This window comes from Lynx canadensis, chromosome C1 (assembly GCF_007474595.2).
Source record: "Lynx canadensis isolate LIC74 chromosome C1, mLynCan4.pri.v2, whole genome shotgun sequence".
Taxonomy (NCBI): domain Eukaryota; kingdom Metazoa; phylum Chordata; class Mammalia; order Carnivora; family Felidae; genus Lynx; species Lynx canadensis.
Window position 1 is genome coordinate 124,666,387 of NC_044310.1, and position 17,502 is coordinate 124,683,888.

General features: G+C 47.0%; 1 pseudogene; it reads left to right on the top strand.

Moving 5' to 3' along the window:
- The first annotated feature begins 278 nt into the window (after positions 1-278).
- LOC115519829 overlaps positions 279-17,502 on the top strand; it is a 45,849-nt pseudogene continuing 28,625 nt past the window's right edge.

Sequence of the window (17,502 nt, forward strand, 5' to 3'; positions counted from 1 at the left end):
TGTCCCCACTCATCCTCCCTGCGCCTGGCTGGGCGCGCTCCTCCCCGCCCGGCCCCTCCCCCTCCGCGCGCAGCGCGCGGCGGGCGGGAGGCGAACGCTGGCTGAGCCCAGTGCAGTGACCGCCCACCGCTGAGCGGCCCGCGCAGCTCCCTGCCTGTCCGGCCCGCGGCGGCTCGCAGCCCCCGGCAGCAACCTCGGCAGCTTCGGCCGCACCTCAAGAGGCGGCTGCAGCAGCTCTGGCGGCGGCAGAGCGACCGAGCCCAGGCTGGGAGACATGATTTCGTCGCGTCCCACGGCTTCTCCTCGGCTGCTTCCGCCCCGTGTGCCGGGCGCAGGAGCGAGCGCGGCACGGGCAGCTGGCGCAGCTGGAGGCGTGGTAGTACTGGCGGAGGTGGGGGGAGGGCAACTGCTCCGGGGCCACCTCGGAAGAGGCCGGCGAGGACCCGGGGGTCTCGGACGAGCCACCTACCAGAGCGTCCACGCCGGACTTCTACCGGGGCTACTTCGATGTCATGGGCCAGTGGAACCAGCGGTTCACTCGGGAGACTTCATTTTCTGCTGCGGGACTTGTGACTTCCGATTCTGCTGTACATTTAAGAAGCGGCGACTGAGCCAGAGCACCTGCACCAACTACGACACTCCGCTGTGGCTCAACACCCGCAAGGCCCCGCGCGCAAGGACGACTCCCCACACCACCCCACGAAGGACAAGACCACCCTGATCCTTTACATCATCTGCGGGTGGGACGTCATGGTGCTTGTCGGCATCTTCACCAAGCCGGGGCTGGAGAAAGCGCACCGGCGGCAAAGGTAGCAAGTGTCCAGGTGGGCTGCAACCCCTCCCCCCTCCCCTCCAGGCGCCGCTCTCCCTCCTCTTCCCTCTCCACCTTTGCTTGCGCAATGGCGCTTCCCCCACCCCCCGTATCTCCGCTGGAGGAGGTCGCCCAGGAAGCCAACTTGGGCTCCCAGCTCGGAGAGGGGGCGCTGGGCTCCGCACAGGTGTGGACTCGAGCGCGTGTGTGTATGTCTCTGCCCTCCTCCTTCACCCTCTCGCCGCCCCCTCCCGCCTATGATTGAAGCGGATCTGAGACACACACACAGCCCGGAAGCCCACGGCCCCGGAGTCTTGGGTTTTGGCGAAGGGTCGACCCCTGGTATTCCAGTTGCTAGGTTCTAGGTAAACAGGGCAGGCGGGCCCAAAGGGAAGGGCGGCCTGTGTAAGGGAGGGAAGGAGTGTGTGCCGCCTGCAACTCGTAAGGCTCGCGAAGAAGAGGCGAGGGAGGTAGAGAGAGAGAGGGGAGGGCGAGAACAAAAGCCTTGCCTGGAGCGGCCCCCTCTCTCTCCCTGAGCTGCCAGGTCCCTGGAATTGGGACCTTGGTTGCCTTCCTGTCTTTCCTGACCCCTCCCTGCTTTCCGCTGGCGCCACTTCTCCCTGCTGGGGGTCAGGGCCTCCACCTCGCCCCTTGCAGGGTTGGCCCGGACTCCATGGGCGGGAGCCCCCCTGATTCCTCAACTTTCCAGTTTGCTTTATTCATTATGCAAGTCCCAGCGGGAGCGAGTTGCAGCAGATGGGAGAAGGCATTTGGGGATTAATGGAGCGATTTGCCTTTTGCTTTTTTTTTTTACGTTTATTTATTATTGAGAGACAGAGACAGAGCATGAGCAGGGGAGAGGCATAGAAAGGGGGAGACACAGAATCCGAAGCAGGTTCCAGGCTCTGAGCTGTCAGCACAGAGCCCCCACGCGGGGCTCGAACTCAAAAACCGCGAGATCATGACCTGAGCCCAAGTCGGTTGTTCAACCAACTGAGCCACCCAGGCGCCCCTGCTTTTGCTTTTTTAAAAAAGTGTCTGAATTGATTCGCACGACCCAGTAACTCTGGAGGCAGAGGACGCAGCCACAGGGAAGCATCCCCCAGACGCGTCGCAGGCCAGGGTTGGCGTGAGGTCTGTGCGGGCGGGGTTGGCGAGCGACTGGCGGTCTTGGAACAGGTGGATGGCTGGGTGCTAGCTAGCTCGATCTGGCCGAGTGTGGGCAGCGGGGTCGCCATGTGTCCCCCTACCCTCCCTACACACAGACACACACCCTCCCCACACCTCCGGCGGGGGCCCATGTGTGCTCGTGTGAATGCACGAGCTCCGTGCGCCTGCCTAAAAAATCTGAAAGAGACCCACCCAAAACAGGCGAAGCAACATTACCACCTCACTAGTCATTATTTTCTACTTATACGCAGAGTATCCGATGATTTCCACACACCCCCCCCCCCAGAGGGGAGGGATTTGGGGCAATAGGTGAGGAAATTCCTCTTGGTTTGGGTCAGCAGGGAGGTGTGGGTGGATGTTGGGGTCTTGAAGCACAAAAGTTAGCTTCAGGGGATTCAGGATACTCTGACCAACTGAGAGAGTAACACGCTGGCCCCGCCCACCTCCTGCACCCTCAACATGCCCTGTTGCCAGCCCCACAGGCCAGTTTCACTTCCCCGCAGTCCCCACCAGTCCCTGTAGCTTCCCAGGCTCTGTGTTAAGGTGAAGGAAGAGTACCAAGGCAGGACTGCGGCAGACGGGTGTCGCCTTGGTAGGGAGAGAGTCCCCCAGGGATAGGTAGGCTCCCTTGCAGATTCGTTTTAATTCCTTTGCTGAAGTATATCCCCTGAGCCTTTCTTGCAAACCAGCGTTTCCAGGAGCCCTCCTGGGTGTTTGGGTGGGGGGTGGAGGAGGGTAGGAAAGGTGGGAAGATGCGAGTGGAGTTAAGGGTGGGAGGCTCCTTTTGGCCTGTCGTGGGGGATGGGGGGGGAGGTGATGTGTGATCTTCAGGCTCTGTGTGATCTGGGTATTCCTGTTGCGACAGTGCTCCACCGCCGACCTCACGGCCCAGGAGGGACTCATGTTCCTGTCCTGCCACCTTGAAGCTCTGTCTGGAGAAAAAGAATCCCCCCAGGGGTTGCAGCCACTTTTGCAGGGACCACAAAGGGCTGCTTGGGGGTGGAATCTCGGGGCACCCAGTCCTCTGATAACAGAGCCTGGACACAAGACTCTCCCTGGACACAGTTTGGGAATTCCAGAATGCGGTGGAGTGGAAGTACATTCTCTTGAAGAGAAAGGATAGTTGGTTTTTATTGGCAGTTTCCCCTGTGTGGTTTTTGACCCCAGCTGCTGTTTAGCACCTGGAGTGCTTTAAAAAAACAAACAAACAAACAAACAAACAAAAAAACGTGTTGCTAGGGGCCCCCGCCCTAGGCAATTTAGATCAGAATCTCTAGGGTTGCTGAGTCTGTATACTTCTGTAAAGCTCTCTAGGCTTTCCTGTGTGTAGCCAGTTACTATTATGGAAAAGGAAGGAACATTTGTGAAGCACAGCACTAGAGGTGTGTGTGTGTACTCACATGCGTGAGTGTGTAAACGCTCCTTTAGTGTGCATGACTGCCTTAGGAGACAGGTGCTGTCAGTTGCCACTTATAGAAGAAAATCATGGCTCAGGTTGGGTGGCTTCTGCAATGTCACACAGTTAGTTTTAAAACTGCAGTCCCCAGCCCCCTGATTTCAACTGTGTTTCCAGTTTGGGTGAGCAATGGGTGGGGGTGGGGGGCTTCCTAGAACACACATTCTTGTGTTCTGTCCGGAAAGGGAAAGATTCTGGGTCAGTAAAGGTCTGGGATGAGCCCCAGAAATCCGCATGTAACAGCCTCCCCGAATTGCTCCTCAAAAGTGGCCTACACATTTAAGGAAGACTGTTCTTGAGTTTGGGACTATTTTACAGTCTTGGAGATGGATGCATTAATCCAGTGCCACTCTCTTATTTGCATTTGGTTGTGTGTTTTCTGCAAGTATTTCTGCTTGTGTATTTGTGGTGCTGGGGGCTGCCCCAAGGACCGTCCAAATGCATGTTGCACTGTGTATGCAGTTAATCATTTCAAGTCCCAGCCACAGGTCAGGGGGTACCTGGGTGGCATATACCCAGCCACCTGAGAGCTTCCGGGTGAAATTAACATCTCGGCCACAGCCTTTTAATTTGTCTTGGGCTGTGTGGGTCACTGAGATGAAGGGTTCATTCTCATTTCATCGGAAAGCACCCCCCACGTCACCAACTGCTTCTGGTGACCCACGCACTTGTGGTATCCCAGAAGAGACCTCCGTGATGTCAGTTTTCAGACCCAGAGTCCTAGGCATGTCGGCTGCTCCTTTCTGGGCCAACTGGGACCTGAAAACAAGAGAAAGTCGCTAATTCCAGGAGCTGTGGGGGTCTTCTTCTGAAGAACTTTAGAGACCCTCATTCACCAGCCACAGCAGCCTTACATCCAGCAGCTATGTATTGGAACAAGTGACTGCAAACAGTGGTGAGCTGTGGTTACCCATCCACGCAGACATGTTTTGTTTGGTCTGCAAGGTATTGCTATTTATGTATTCTTTTTAAAAAAAATTTTTAATGTTTATTTATTTTTGAGAGAGAGAGACAGAGCATGAGCAGGAGAGGGGCAGAGAGAAAGAGAAGGAGACACAGAGTCCAAAACAGGCTCCAGGCTCTGAGCCATCAGCACAGAGCCCAACACAGGGGTCGAATCCAGGAATGGTGGGATCATGACCTAGGCGGAGGTCGGATGCCCAACCGACTGAACCACCCAGACGCCCCTATTTATGTATTCTTATTTTTAGTTTCTCTTTCTCTCTCTCTCTTTTCTTACTGTGAAACATTTTACACATACAAAAGAAAAAACTTAAAAGAAGGACAGGAATGTCTTCAGGGTTTGTCACTCCCGGTACGACTGCCATTGGGGCCGGCTCATTCTCGGCTGTGGGGGGCTGTTCTGTGCATTGTAGGGTGTCTGGCAGCCTGCTTCGACTCCCCCCCCCCCAGGCGCCAGTGGCAGCTCCCTTACAACCCAGCTGTGACAGTTAAAAAAAAAGAAAGGTCCTCAGTCATAGCCACATGTCATCCGGGGGTAGAATCACCCCCAGTTGCGAGTTACAGATCTAGACCACACAATTACTAGTATTTTGTCATATCTGCTTTAACACACTCTATATTTTCATTTTCTCTCTCCCTTTCTCCCTCCATTTCTTTTTCCTCTGTTTCTTGGTGGAAACATTTGAAAAGAAATCACAGACATGGCACTTCATCCCTAAATCCTTCAGTGTGGATCACCTAAGAACAAGGACATTCTCCCACATGACACAATCCCAGGATCACACTCAAGAAGAAGGACAGAAACTCGGTAATACCATCAAATAGCCAATCATGGTAACATTATCCTGGTCATGCCAGAAATGTCCTCTGGAGCTTGGACTTCCAAACTCAGATCCAGTCAAGGCTCACTGCATCTGGGCTGTAAGATGTCTTCAGTGTCTGTTATATATTGTGTTTTAAAACCAACTTAGAACCAAGGAGATTTCACATAGAAATCCCGATTTCTGACTTCTCTTGAGAAATTGGTAGAACCGACAACACTGGACGTGCATTTTCACAGGGAAGCTGTTGGTTGCCACCCAGTGGTGACTTCCCTCGTTAGGAAGCTCTCAGGTTCACCTCTGTCTCCACCCCCCACCCAGTTCACTTAGTGCTGGTCCCTGCAGTGCCTGGAGATGTGGTCAGGCCGACCTCAAGTCAGATGGCCGGAGATTCCATCCAGCCTGGCCACTTAAGAGTTGTGTGGCCTTGCAAAAGTGACTTTACCTCTCTTTTAGGTTCTTGTCTGTAAAATGAGACCACGGCGATCCCTATGTCCTAGGCTTGTGTGAGGGTTTCACTGAGACTGGGCTTAGGAGGCCCTTAGCACAGGACTTCTTTATGGTCACTGCTCTGCAAATTTTACCCCTTTGCCATGACCCTTATTATTGGAATTTTCTACCCCTTACCTACCAGAGGCGTAAATGTTGTAGTCTGAAACTCGGTTCCTAGCCTTCACTCTGTTATATCTTTTTAGCTATGTGACATTGGTCAAGGCTCCTAACTCCTTCAGACATAAGCAGCGGAGGGTGACAGGTTCAGAATAGGAGAGAAGACCCAGGTATGGCCACATTGAATGCCTTGCAAAGTGTTGGCCTGGGTGATATTAAAGAACTCTTGTCCAGCCTGCTATTTTGCCGCGAGCTTGGGTATAAATTCTCATTTAATTTCAGGCCCTGCCCCAGTGAGGCAGGCGTCAGGACGTGTGCCTTTGAAGAGGCACAGATTGCTTTCCATGAGGATGAACAAGGCCCTGGGGAGTGGAGGAGTCAGACTTCCAACCCAGACAGTCTGAGGCCAGAGCACAGGTCCTTGACCACTAGGCTGCATGGCCTTTGAGCGGACACGTACAGGACTTCCGTGCTCTCAGATCACCTAGAAGTGCTTGCAGTTCTGCAAATGGCAACACGTGCCGGGGGGGGGGCCAGATCAAGAAGCCACTGTAAGAACAAGACAAGGAGTGTTTCCTGCATCTGCCCCTGGCAGGGCCAGCACCCTTGGAGGAGGCATTGATGAGAAATGACCTTGGGGGCAGGAATGCCTCTTTGAAGCTCCATACACTTGAGGCCAGTAGGGAACACATGCCATTATTTTGCCCACCTTCAAACAGAATCAGAAATCCAAGTGGCACATTACACAGCACAGTGTCCTGGCTGCTTTTCAAACACACTTCAGAAGAGCTGGAGTCCCTTTTAAAGAAGTGGCATCAAGGGATAAATGTCTTCCCTTCTTTTGCCTTTTCTCTCTTTCTCCTGTTTCCCCTTTTTCCTGCATGTCTGTGGTTACCCTGTGGCTTTGACCAGCTCCCCAGCTTGGAGAAACCCTTGCAGGCACATCTCCTTGCCCATGGAGTAGTCTCTTTATATTCTTTTTCATGGCAGGTTACTTCTCTTTGGGCAATGGAGTCCTTGCATTTTAGCAGTCACCTTCAGTGGGGTATACTTTATACATTAAAAGGCACACATTTTAAGTGTGGCTTGAGGAGCTTTGCCCGTACCTGTATAACCACCGCTCCAGAAAGTTACCTCGTTCCCACAACCCTTGCGTTCTTGAAAGACTTAAAAGATGCTTCTGTTACAACAGGAAATGCTCCAGAATCCTATTCAAGTGTTTAAATGTCAGAACACCGTTTAGACCTCGGGACTCCTGGAACCTTGGAAGCAAGATGAGGAGGTTCTGAGCTCTGTTTGGGAATGTTGGGGTCTTTTATTTGCTCGCCGTAATTGGAAAATGAAGGAACACCGTGTTCTCTTTTTGTTCCTCAAATATATCAAGCTCATTGCTACCTTGGAGCTGTTGTGTTGGCTTGGCTTGAATTCTCCTCCATCAGACCTCACATGCTGGCTCCCTCGCCATTGAGGTCTCCGCTCCAATGTCGCCTTCTCTGAGAAGTCATCCCTGACGGATGACCCAGGCTCAGTTACCACTGCCCCCCCTCCACCCCATTGCTTGGTGTTCCTTGCTTCATTTAACATGATAGTCTAAAATTAACTTATTAATTTCCTGGTTTGCTACTTGATTATCTGTCTGTTTGCATTAGTGTCCACAGTGAGGAGTGCAGGGACACTCCACAAATCTCTTCTGTTGTATCCTCAGTGCCTGGAACAGTATCTGGCACAGAGGAATTCTGGTTTCTGACATCCCAGTTTACAAAAGAAAGTACCTCCTCTTTTATTCATTCATTCATTCATTCATTCACCCATTCACCTATTCATTTAATAGGTATTTATGGAGCACCTATGGCATACCTAGCACTGTTTTGAGAGCTAGAAGAGAATAGTGACAGTGCAGACACAATTCCTGCACTCAAAGAACTAACAGTCAAATGGCCCAAGACAAGTAACACACAAGTACATATAGAAGGAAATTGACACTAAATTGAACCTTATGAAATTGCCAATATTCCATCATCCTTGACCACACAAATGGCAATGTCTAAACCTAATTGTTCTGAACTGGGACAAGGGATATCAAGGAAAAGTATAGTTTCTTTAGTAAGGTACCTGTATTAGTTAGGGTTCCCCAGAGAAAGAGGACTATATTTATATATACATATATACAGTTGAAGGCTGTCAGACAGGAAAATTCCCCTTTACTCAGGAGAGGGTTGGCCTTTTGGTCTGTGCATGCTTTCAACTGATTAGACGAGGCCCACCCGAATGATGGAGGGCAATCTACTCAGTCTGTTGAATGTCAATGTTCATTTCATCCAAACACACATTCTCAGATGCATCCAGAATGACCTTTGACCAAATATTTGGGCACCCTGTGGCCCAGTGAAGTGGACACTTAAAAGTGACCATTATAGTTCTTTTAGGAACTTAGTATTCAGGGTGTGTCCTTTGGAGCAGCCTCATTTTCATGACCTGGGAGCTTGAGCAGAAGAATGTTATGCCATGCCTCAGACTTACTGAAATAGAATCTGCATTTTATCAAGGCCCCTAGGTAGCATGAATGCATATCGTTTGAGAAGCACTCAAACTATGTGTTACAGATAGATGGCAAATCCTTGGGAGTTTGTTTGGTTTATAGCACATAGTTGGTGATTTCCACTGTGTTATTTATGAAGCTTTTTGGACATGTATTTTCACATGTTTTTTAGTATGTACCCCAATCCATACACATCTGTTATACTAATAAGTATGTGCATGTACCAGTGAACAGTTATTAGGTACATTATAAAGCATACATAACAACAAATTTTAAACTGAGCTGAAGGTGCAGTAAATATTATTGTAAAATTTGTTGGTAAGCACGATGACATCGTGCAATCATTAGCTAATGTCAAAGCATGATGTATGTTGAGGATGAAACTTAGCATTAATAAACAGTCCATATTTTGAATATTTTTCATCAGAGTTTTGATTATTCTTGGCTGACTTTGCTTTGATCTGAATAGAACATCATTGTTTTTAACCTTGTGACAAGCTAGCTGTTCAAGAGATGGGGAGAGTCAACGCAATTGTTTTCTTGTGCTTCCTCCATCAGTATTTTCTTGAGTCTGTAGTTTTGTTATGGCAGGGGGTGGGGGTAGTGGTTTAAGCCATGTGCCTGCTTAGTGATGGTTAGCCTCACTAACCCTAGATAATGTATCTGCATATCTCCTTTAGGGGGGCACATAGCTGTAATATGGGCAACATACCCCACCGATGGTGCCACTGCCAGTCATCGTTCTTGGTCTGAGCTTCCTGATTGTCACTGTCTGACGCAGGCATTTCAAGTGAGGGTGCCAGCATCCATACATATATTGCGTTGATTCCCCACTTTGGCGACTAAAGACTGTATGCAGGAGTTCTCGGATTTCCTGTCCCTATGCCGAATCATTTTATGTGGTCTGTAGAGTGAGTGGACTCTACTTTGAAGACTGCTTTTCCAGCATATGGAGGCCTCTTAAGAACTCTCATCTCCATTGCATGCCCTGGGAAGGGCTGCCTTGGGGAAAAGCATCCTTGGCTTTTCAGGAATTTCAGCACTCTGGAGAAGCCCAAGGGATCTGCAGATAGTAGTGCTGACCAAGTTCATGGTAGCTGTCCTGATAACTTACTATGCGAACCTCTTGAAAGCCTGAATAACATGGAATTATGGGGAGGGGGGAACTCCTTAGAGAAACTGGTGAAAGCTATGGCTTCTTGCTTGAGAAAAATGCACAAACAAAATTTCCACTCAACTCCCGAGGGGTCCAGGGACCCCCTGAAACTCATGATGAAGAACCTGTTTAGAAGTGAAAAAGGCAAATCAGGTTTGGAGGGCCTGCTTTACCTCAAACATTCCCTTTCCTGCAGCCTCCTTGAGTTTCAGACTCTGCTTACAGCACAGAGTGAGGAAGGAGGCTGAACTCCGATTTCAGAGACACTCAGTTTTGTATGTCAGTCCCTGCATTGATGCGCCAGGTGAACTTGAACAGTTTTTTAGCTCCATAAAATGGGTAGGTTTTCCTCACCTTAAATGCTCCCTTCCTTATTGGCTATCCTCCAGCTTCATTGGCCTTTTGGCTTATACCTCAAATATCTGAACTCTTTCCTGCCCCAGGGCCTTTGTACTTGCTGTTCCCTCTGCCGGGAAGGTTCTTTCCATCATCTTTACATGACTTACTCCTTCTTACCGTTCAGGGCTCAGCTCAAATGTCAACTCCTCAGGAAAGCTTTTCCTGATCACCTTGTGTGTGTGTCTCTCAGTTTATTTAGAATTTTAGAAAAGTGTACAATTCATTGATTTTTGACATATTCACAAAGTTGAACAACTATCACTACTATCTGATTCCAGAACATTTTCATGGTTAAAAGTCTGTATACATCCCAGAGCCACTCCCCAGTCCTCTCTGTCTCCAGCCCCTGGCCACCACTGGTCTACTTTGTATCTCTGTGAATTAGCCTATTCTGAACACTCGATGGAAATAGAATCACGTACCCCATGGCTTTTTGGGTCCTTTGCAGGAGCCTCAAGTTTCCAGGTTCCATCCATGTTGTAGCAGGTATCAATGCTTCCTTCCTTATCATGGCCAAATCATACTCCACTGCATATCACACATTCTGTGTGTCCATTCATTAGCTGATTTGGGTTGTTTCCACTTTTGGGCTGTTGCAAATAAGGCTGCTATGTGCCGGTGTCGCTTGATCATGTTACACTTTTTCAAATTTATTTAATATGCATATGTTTTTTATCCTGTCCCCTAGAATACAAGCTCCAGGAAGACAGTGATCTTGTGCATCTTGCACACTGGCTGTGTTCCCAGAGCTTTGACTAGTGCCTGGCACATAGTAGGCAATGAATGTTTGTTGAGTGAATGAATGAATGATTGGGAGCTGTTGTTATTCTTTGTGTCTTGGCACACTCCTCTAATTCTTGCGGGACTCTTGCTGTGTTATCTGTATTTCACATCTGACACTTCTCACCAGCTGTGGTTTTTGGGCCATTGTCTCATTGCCCCCTGAGCAACCACTCAGTCCCCAAGCTTGGGGCTTCTGTGAGCCTAGCACAGGCTCAGACTTGAACGTGCACTTGAAAGCACAGGTAGCTAACTCCGGAGTTTCTGAATCAATAGGTCTGGGTGGATGTGAAAATTTGCTTTTTAACGTGTTCCCAGGTGATGCTATTGCCGTTGGTTGGGAGACATTATTTGAGAATTGGTGCTATTGGGGGGGGGGGTAAATTGCAGCAGGCAGGGTGGCCTCACTCAAACAGCTCCCCTTCCTTCTCTGTCTCCCTTGATGTGGATTCAGAGGGTTCTGGTTTGTTAAGAGCATCTGGATGTATCCTAAACCATGGCAGTATCACTTGTGAGTGTGTACCCTGAGAAGCATTCCCTGGTCCAAGAGGAGGCATGGATGAGGACGCCTATTGCTGTGTTGTGTTCAGAGGCAGGGAGGCGGTTACCATCTAGGTGTCCATAATTGGGGAACTGCATAAGCAGGGCTGATATTCTTCCACTTCACCATGAAACCACTGGGTAAAGGAGATTCACACTTAGAACTTTGGCTAGCTCTCATGTCGTGCAAAGAGGAAGAAACAGAATGAGGTTTGTGGTCAAAACGCTACTCATGTCAAAGATACACACTATGCAATTATACCTACAATAGTATATATCGTTCAAGGATAATCCCGTCTTGGTAAAGACATGGTGGAGCATAGGTGAAGAGAAAGAAATGTGGTGGTGAGGTCTGACCTTAGATGTGATATCTGCTTGACACTTACCTGTGTTCTGCTCTCTGTGCAAACACTGAGCTGCTTTACTAAGGTTACATCTCATTGTGAAGGTCACTGTTCTGGGTGAATTGTGTACCCCCGCCCCATAACAAAAGTTTTTTGAAAGTCCTGGTCTTTTTTAGTGATCCTCAGAAAGTGGTCCTCAGAATGTGACGTTGTTTAGAAATAGGATTTTGCGGATGTAATGACTTGAGATGAGGTTATCCTGGAGGAGGGTGCACCCCAACCCAGTATGACTCGTGTCCTTAAAAGCAGGTCTTCATGGGAAGACAGAGCCTCCAAGAGACACATCAGGTGAAGATGGAGGAAGAGCCTGGGGTGAGGCAGCTGCGAGCTAGCAAATGCCAGAGATTTCCACCAGAAATCCACCAGAAGCCAAGAAGAGGGAAGGGAGGAGTCCCCTAACGTCTTGGTTTTGGACTTCTGGCCTCCGGAACTGTGAGACAGTGCATTTCCATGGTTTGAAGCCACTTAGTTTGGGGTACTTTGTTACAGCAGCTGGGAGAAACTAATACAGTCACTTAACACTTCTCAACTTATTTTCTTGTCAAATAATAGTAAAAAGAATATTGACCCTTGGATGAATGTCAAGGAGATGAAACATGATGATAAAACACAGTTGGTGACTCAGGTTGTAACCTTGCGCTCCATCCCAGCTACTGATTAAGAGGGGCACCAACCTGGGGGGGGGGTGTGGATGGATCATGCCAAATCTTCCCTAACTACAGGAAACCCAATGCACTCAGTGTACAGAGCTGTGAAAACAGACTCTTGTTCAAAGCCCTGTACAACTGGCTGTGTGACTTTGAGCAGGTTAATTCACCTCTCTGAGCCTTGGTCTGCTCATCTGCAAAGAAGGAGTAATAAACCTCATAAAGTGTTTGTAAACTACTTAGTTGAATTAAGGCTTGTAATGTGATCGGCATGGTGCCCCGCTTATGGTAAGCACTCCATGAATGTTATTTGTGGTTAATGGTGGGCCATTGCTGTACATGGAGTGTGGTATCAGGCATTAGCTATGAGGGGGGACTGAGTTTATGGGGTGCAGACACATTACGTATATTTGTCATTAAATCTTCTCCACAGCTCTGCAGGGTGGGTGATACTGCTAATTACACATCTATTGTGAGGAACGTGAGGACTGTTTTGCATGAAGTCCTTATGTAATCTGTAATTGCAGTGATCTTTGATAACTTCCTGCTGTCTTTTTCTCCATCCCACCTCTAACGAGCATGCAACTCCGTGGAGTAAGGGGCCTTGTCCTCATAAGCACAGTGCTCAGAACACACAGGTGCCAATCATTGTGTTTGGAATAAACAGATTTAAATTCTTTCTCCTTTCAGGGCCCTTGCAGATGTCATGAGGCCACAGGGCCACTGCAACACTGACCCCATGGAGAGGGACCTCAACATTGTGGTTCATGTCCAGCATTATGAAAACATGGATACCAGAACTCCCATAAATAATCTTCGTAAGTATAGCAGTGCAGTCCGTTTCCAGCCCCACTTGATGACCCAGGCAGTGGTCACGTGTCCAGATTTCATGGGGTGTGTTTGGGTTCATTAAGAGCTTTTCTGTTTGTTGACTAGTTAGAAGTTTTCTTTCATCTCTCCGGGATGTTTGGCATCATCAGATTTCCCTTGGTTGGTGTCTCTGTTAAAGATTGATCCATTTGGTTGGCTTCTTATGGTTGGTTCTTCTGTTAACTAATGGCCCTCTTGGTTGGTTCATCATGGGTACTTAGTTAACTAATGGGTTACTTGGTTGTTTCATTTTACATAGTTAATCTGGCAATAACCCATTTTGTTGGTTCATCTTGATCGGGAAATCGGTTAACCACCAGTCCATTTGCTATTGTCTGCTTCCTGAGGTGGACCAGTTATGACCTTTAATCTTCATGCTGTTGTCAATGAACAGATAGTAGTTCAGAAGAATTTGTTCTCTTTTTCATAAAAATAGAGTTTCATAAAAATAATCCCAAACTACTCTGTGTGAGTATGCACGCATGCACATACACATGCGTTTGTGTGTGGGGTGTTGAGTTATGGTTATGATGGTTTGGGGTGCTTATTCCTTGCTATTATGTTTTCAGGTTCCTCCCACATTAAGGTAATGTGGAGGGCTTCATTTAAAATAACACAAGCCAGACAGTTTAAAGGATGCATTTAGTTGTGGCTGGAGGTTCTCAAAAACACGGCACATTTTATAATCTGGGTGGCCTTTGCTGAAGCCCCATTACAAGAGCTGCATTGGTATCTTATTTGCTGAATCATCGTTTTGGACTGTTTGGCTGCAAATTTTTATGCTTGCTAGGTAGAGGAATAAATCGGCGGTATTAGACACAGGTGATGTGGATTCTCCGATTCTGCACTGTGATAATTTTTCATAGCCTTGGAAATGTTGCCACATATGTATCAAGTCAATGTTTACATGGTTTGGAAATGGGCTACTAAATAGAATGTCCTAGGTTTCATTGTATTCAGTGATTTGGCATTATTTATTTATGAATCGGGCCATAGAGCGGCATGAGGAACGGCCACATCTTAGAGCAAAATACGTCAGCAATTGGAAGTTTTATGACCAAATCTCACAGCCCTGAAAGATACAGTAAATTGCACCAACTCAGAAATGGCAATCACTGAGTCCCGTTCTGGCTCTGATAGAAATGAGCACATTCCCTTTCAGATGTCACTGGGAAGTAAGCAGAACCTAGTTGTATGTGGGTCCCAGGTGTCACACATGAGAGAATATGATTGTGAAATAGACAAAGGTGAAATGGTGTGGAGTCTGTGGCTTTCCAAGGGGACTGTTAACAAGTTTCTCATGTGAAGTTATAAGCTTTAAGATGGTTTTTGAATCAACACTCAAAGGAAATAACAAACTCATTGAACTCATTTTTATCAGGCCAAAGGGCAAGGTACATTAATGAATCTTGTTTAAGTAAGGGACTTCTGTTTAAAGTTGTACTGAAAACAAATTACTGCTCAGAGATGAGTGTCTAGGCACTGAGGAATTCAGAAGTCTCTTGTGACAGACTAACTTGATTTATTTATGATTCTTGCTTTTGTTCTATGTCTGAGTCTCAGTAATCAGAGATATTTATACCAATTAAAAAATGTCTTGTAATATTCTACTGGGTAGATGTATGCCAGAGCATTGCTGATGGACTACAGAAGAGAATGCCAAGTGTACATAAACATTTACTGCATTCTTACAAGATGTTAATTTCCTATACTGCTGCTGGGTTAATCCAGTTTTTATTTCCTAGAATTTTTGGGAAGATCTGGAAAGATAAGAAGCATATAGCTCTTCCACCGATTTACATTAATCAGTTTAATTTTATTCAAAAACTTTTAAAATTAATTTATTTATTTTTGAGAGAGAGACAGAGTGAGCAGAGGAGGGGCAGAGAGAGAGATAGAGAATCCCAAGCAGGCCTCACACCGTCAGTACAGAGCCTGATGGGGGGCTTGAACTCACAAACTGTGAGATCATGACCTGAACTGAAACCAATAGTCAGACGCTTAACCAATTGAGCTACTGAGGGGCCCCTTAATCAATTTAATTTTTACAATTAATTTAGTGGTTGGTAGTAAAGATAGCCTTCCTTGGAGTGATTTTATCTTTTTATTGATTCACAAGTGCTATTTACATATTGTAGACACAGGGAAAATTTACATGTTCAGAAGAGGGAATGATTTTGGGAGTTCATTGAGAGGATAGGCCTAAATGACTGATATTTGTCGATTATTAGGGGTTCAAGAGGCCAGGCAGTCACCAGAGCCCATTTTGACCTATAGAGAACTAGGAGAGAAGGAATTGATTCCAAGTGAGAAGTTAGACCAGCTCTTGGTGCCAGAATTAGAGTGCACCTATTGAATTGAACTCTTCTCTGGACACTGTGAGCAACGAAGATTTACCATTACCAAAAATGGAAAGAAAGATGCATCCATTTGTGATATACCAAGAGGGGGCACATCATGCCATTGTTGCGGTATTCTTCACTAAACATTCAAGTTATCAGATCTGACTGGGAATTCGATAACCCAGACTTGAATGTCATTTTCATCTCTATTCAGTGACCCATTCAACATAGCCTTCAGAGGATACTCATCTCCATCTATTTCTCTTTCCTCATTGTTTTTTTTAGTATTTATTTTTGAGAGAGACAGAGTGCGAGCGAGGGAGGGGCAGAGAGAGAGGGAGATACAGAATCTGAAGCAGGCTGCAGGTTCTGAGCTGTCAGCACAGAGCCTGACGTGGGGCTCAAACCCACGAACCATGAACCTGAGCTGAAGTCAGACACTTAACTGACTGAGCCACCCAGGCGCCCCTCTTTTCTCATCTTAATACTAATGCTAGACTCCTTTCTGATCTTTCCATTATGCCTTAATCAAGCTAAGAGAATCAAAAGTCTGCAGAAATCTGGATATTTGGAAGGAAGGAAGTGGAGGACTAAGGTAAAGGCAAATTGGGGTGGGGGGTGGAGAAGGCTTCATTGTGGGGAAATGTGGTCAACTTCCCTTTATAAATTTCCTAGGGTTGATTTTTCCTGTGATATGCAAGACTTGCCTTTTTATCTGAAGATGAATTTTTCTTCAGCTGAAAGTGTTCATGTTCTTTCCAGGCATTCAGTGATATTGCCTAAAAATATTTAGTCTGATAATCAAAAGGGCCTCAACCTCTATCAAAGAGGTAGGGGAGGGGCAGAGAGAGAGGGAGACAGAATCTGAAGCAGGCTCCAGTGAGCTGTCCGCGCAGAGGCCGATGCGGGGCTCACTCTCACGGACTGCAAGATCATCATCTGAGCTGAAGTCGGACGCCCAACTGACTGAGCCACCCAGGCGCCCCTAACAGCACACTTTTAAAAAAATGTATATAATTTTAATTTTATATTTACAGAGAAGTTGCAGAGGTAATACCCAGAGTTGTATATACTCCTCACCCATACTTCCCCCTAATGTTAACATCTTTCATTACTGTGGTATACCTGTCAAAACTAAGACATCAACATTAGTACATTATTTTTAGCTAAACTGTGGATAGTGTTTGGATTTCACTAGTTCCCTTTCTTAAGTCCCTTTTCTGTTCCAGGATCCACTCCAGCATACTACATTGCATTTCGTACAGGCAGCTTGATAATAGAATTTTGGCTGTGCGGTCTTGTTTAGTGATGTGGTGAAGACTGAAAACGACACCAAATAAGTCAGCGGCAATTACAGAGCCTTTATAGCCACGGTATAAAAAGTGTCTCCCAGGGTCAGTGTTGGAATAGAATCAGTTCATGTTTTGACTATGCTCTCATATAGGCTCATGGGACAGAGTCCCCCTGAGTGTTCTACCCAAACATGCAACCCCTCTTTTGAATTGGGTTGATGTTACAATGTTACTTAGCAGGTGAGATCTCACACCAAACTGAGGAGAAATACTGGCTTGTTATTTCCTGACACAGAAACCATCTGAAAGACCAGGCTCCCATTCCAGCCTCAGCTCTCCCCTGACCACTCCCCTGCTCACCTCCAGAACCATTTCCCAGTGGGTTTACAAAGAACCAGATGAAAAGCAGATTCATGATTTAGCTTCTGAAGATGTTGTGCACCTCATATCTAGGGCCAGATGGATTTCCATTCATTTCCCATATTTACCAAGACACCCAAATGTCCTATATTTGACTTTTGGAGACACTGGCAGGGATATTGCCAAATATCTTTTAAAAATTGGGGGAATTTCCTAATCAGGGGAGGTGTATAAGAGTAAAAAAAATATGTAAGATAGTGAAATATTAACAGTAACTTATAGAGGCAGTATTCTAACCCCTCTCTCCACATTGAATGTTCAAAACCTTATTAGGTTGGTACTG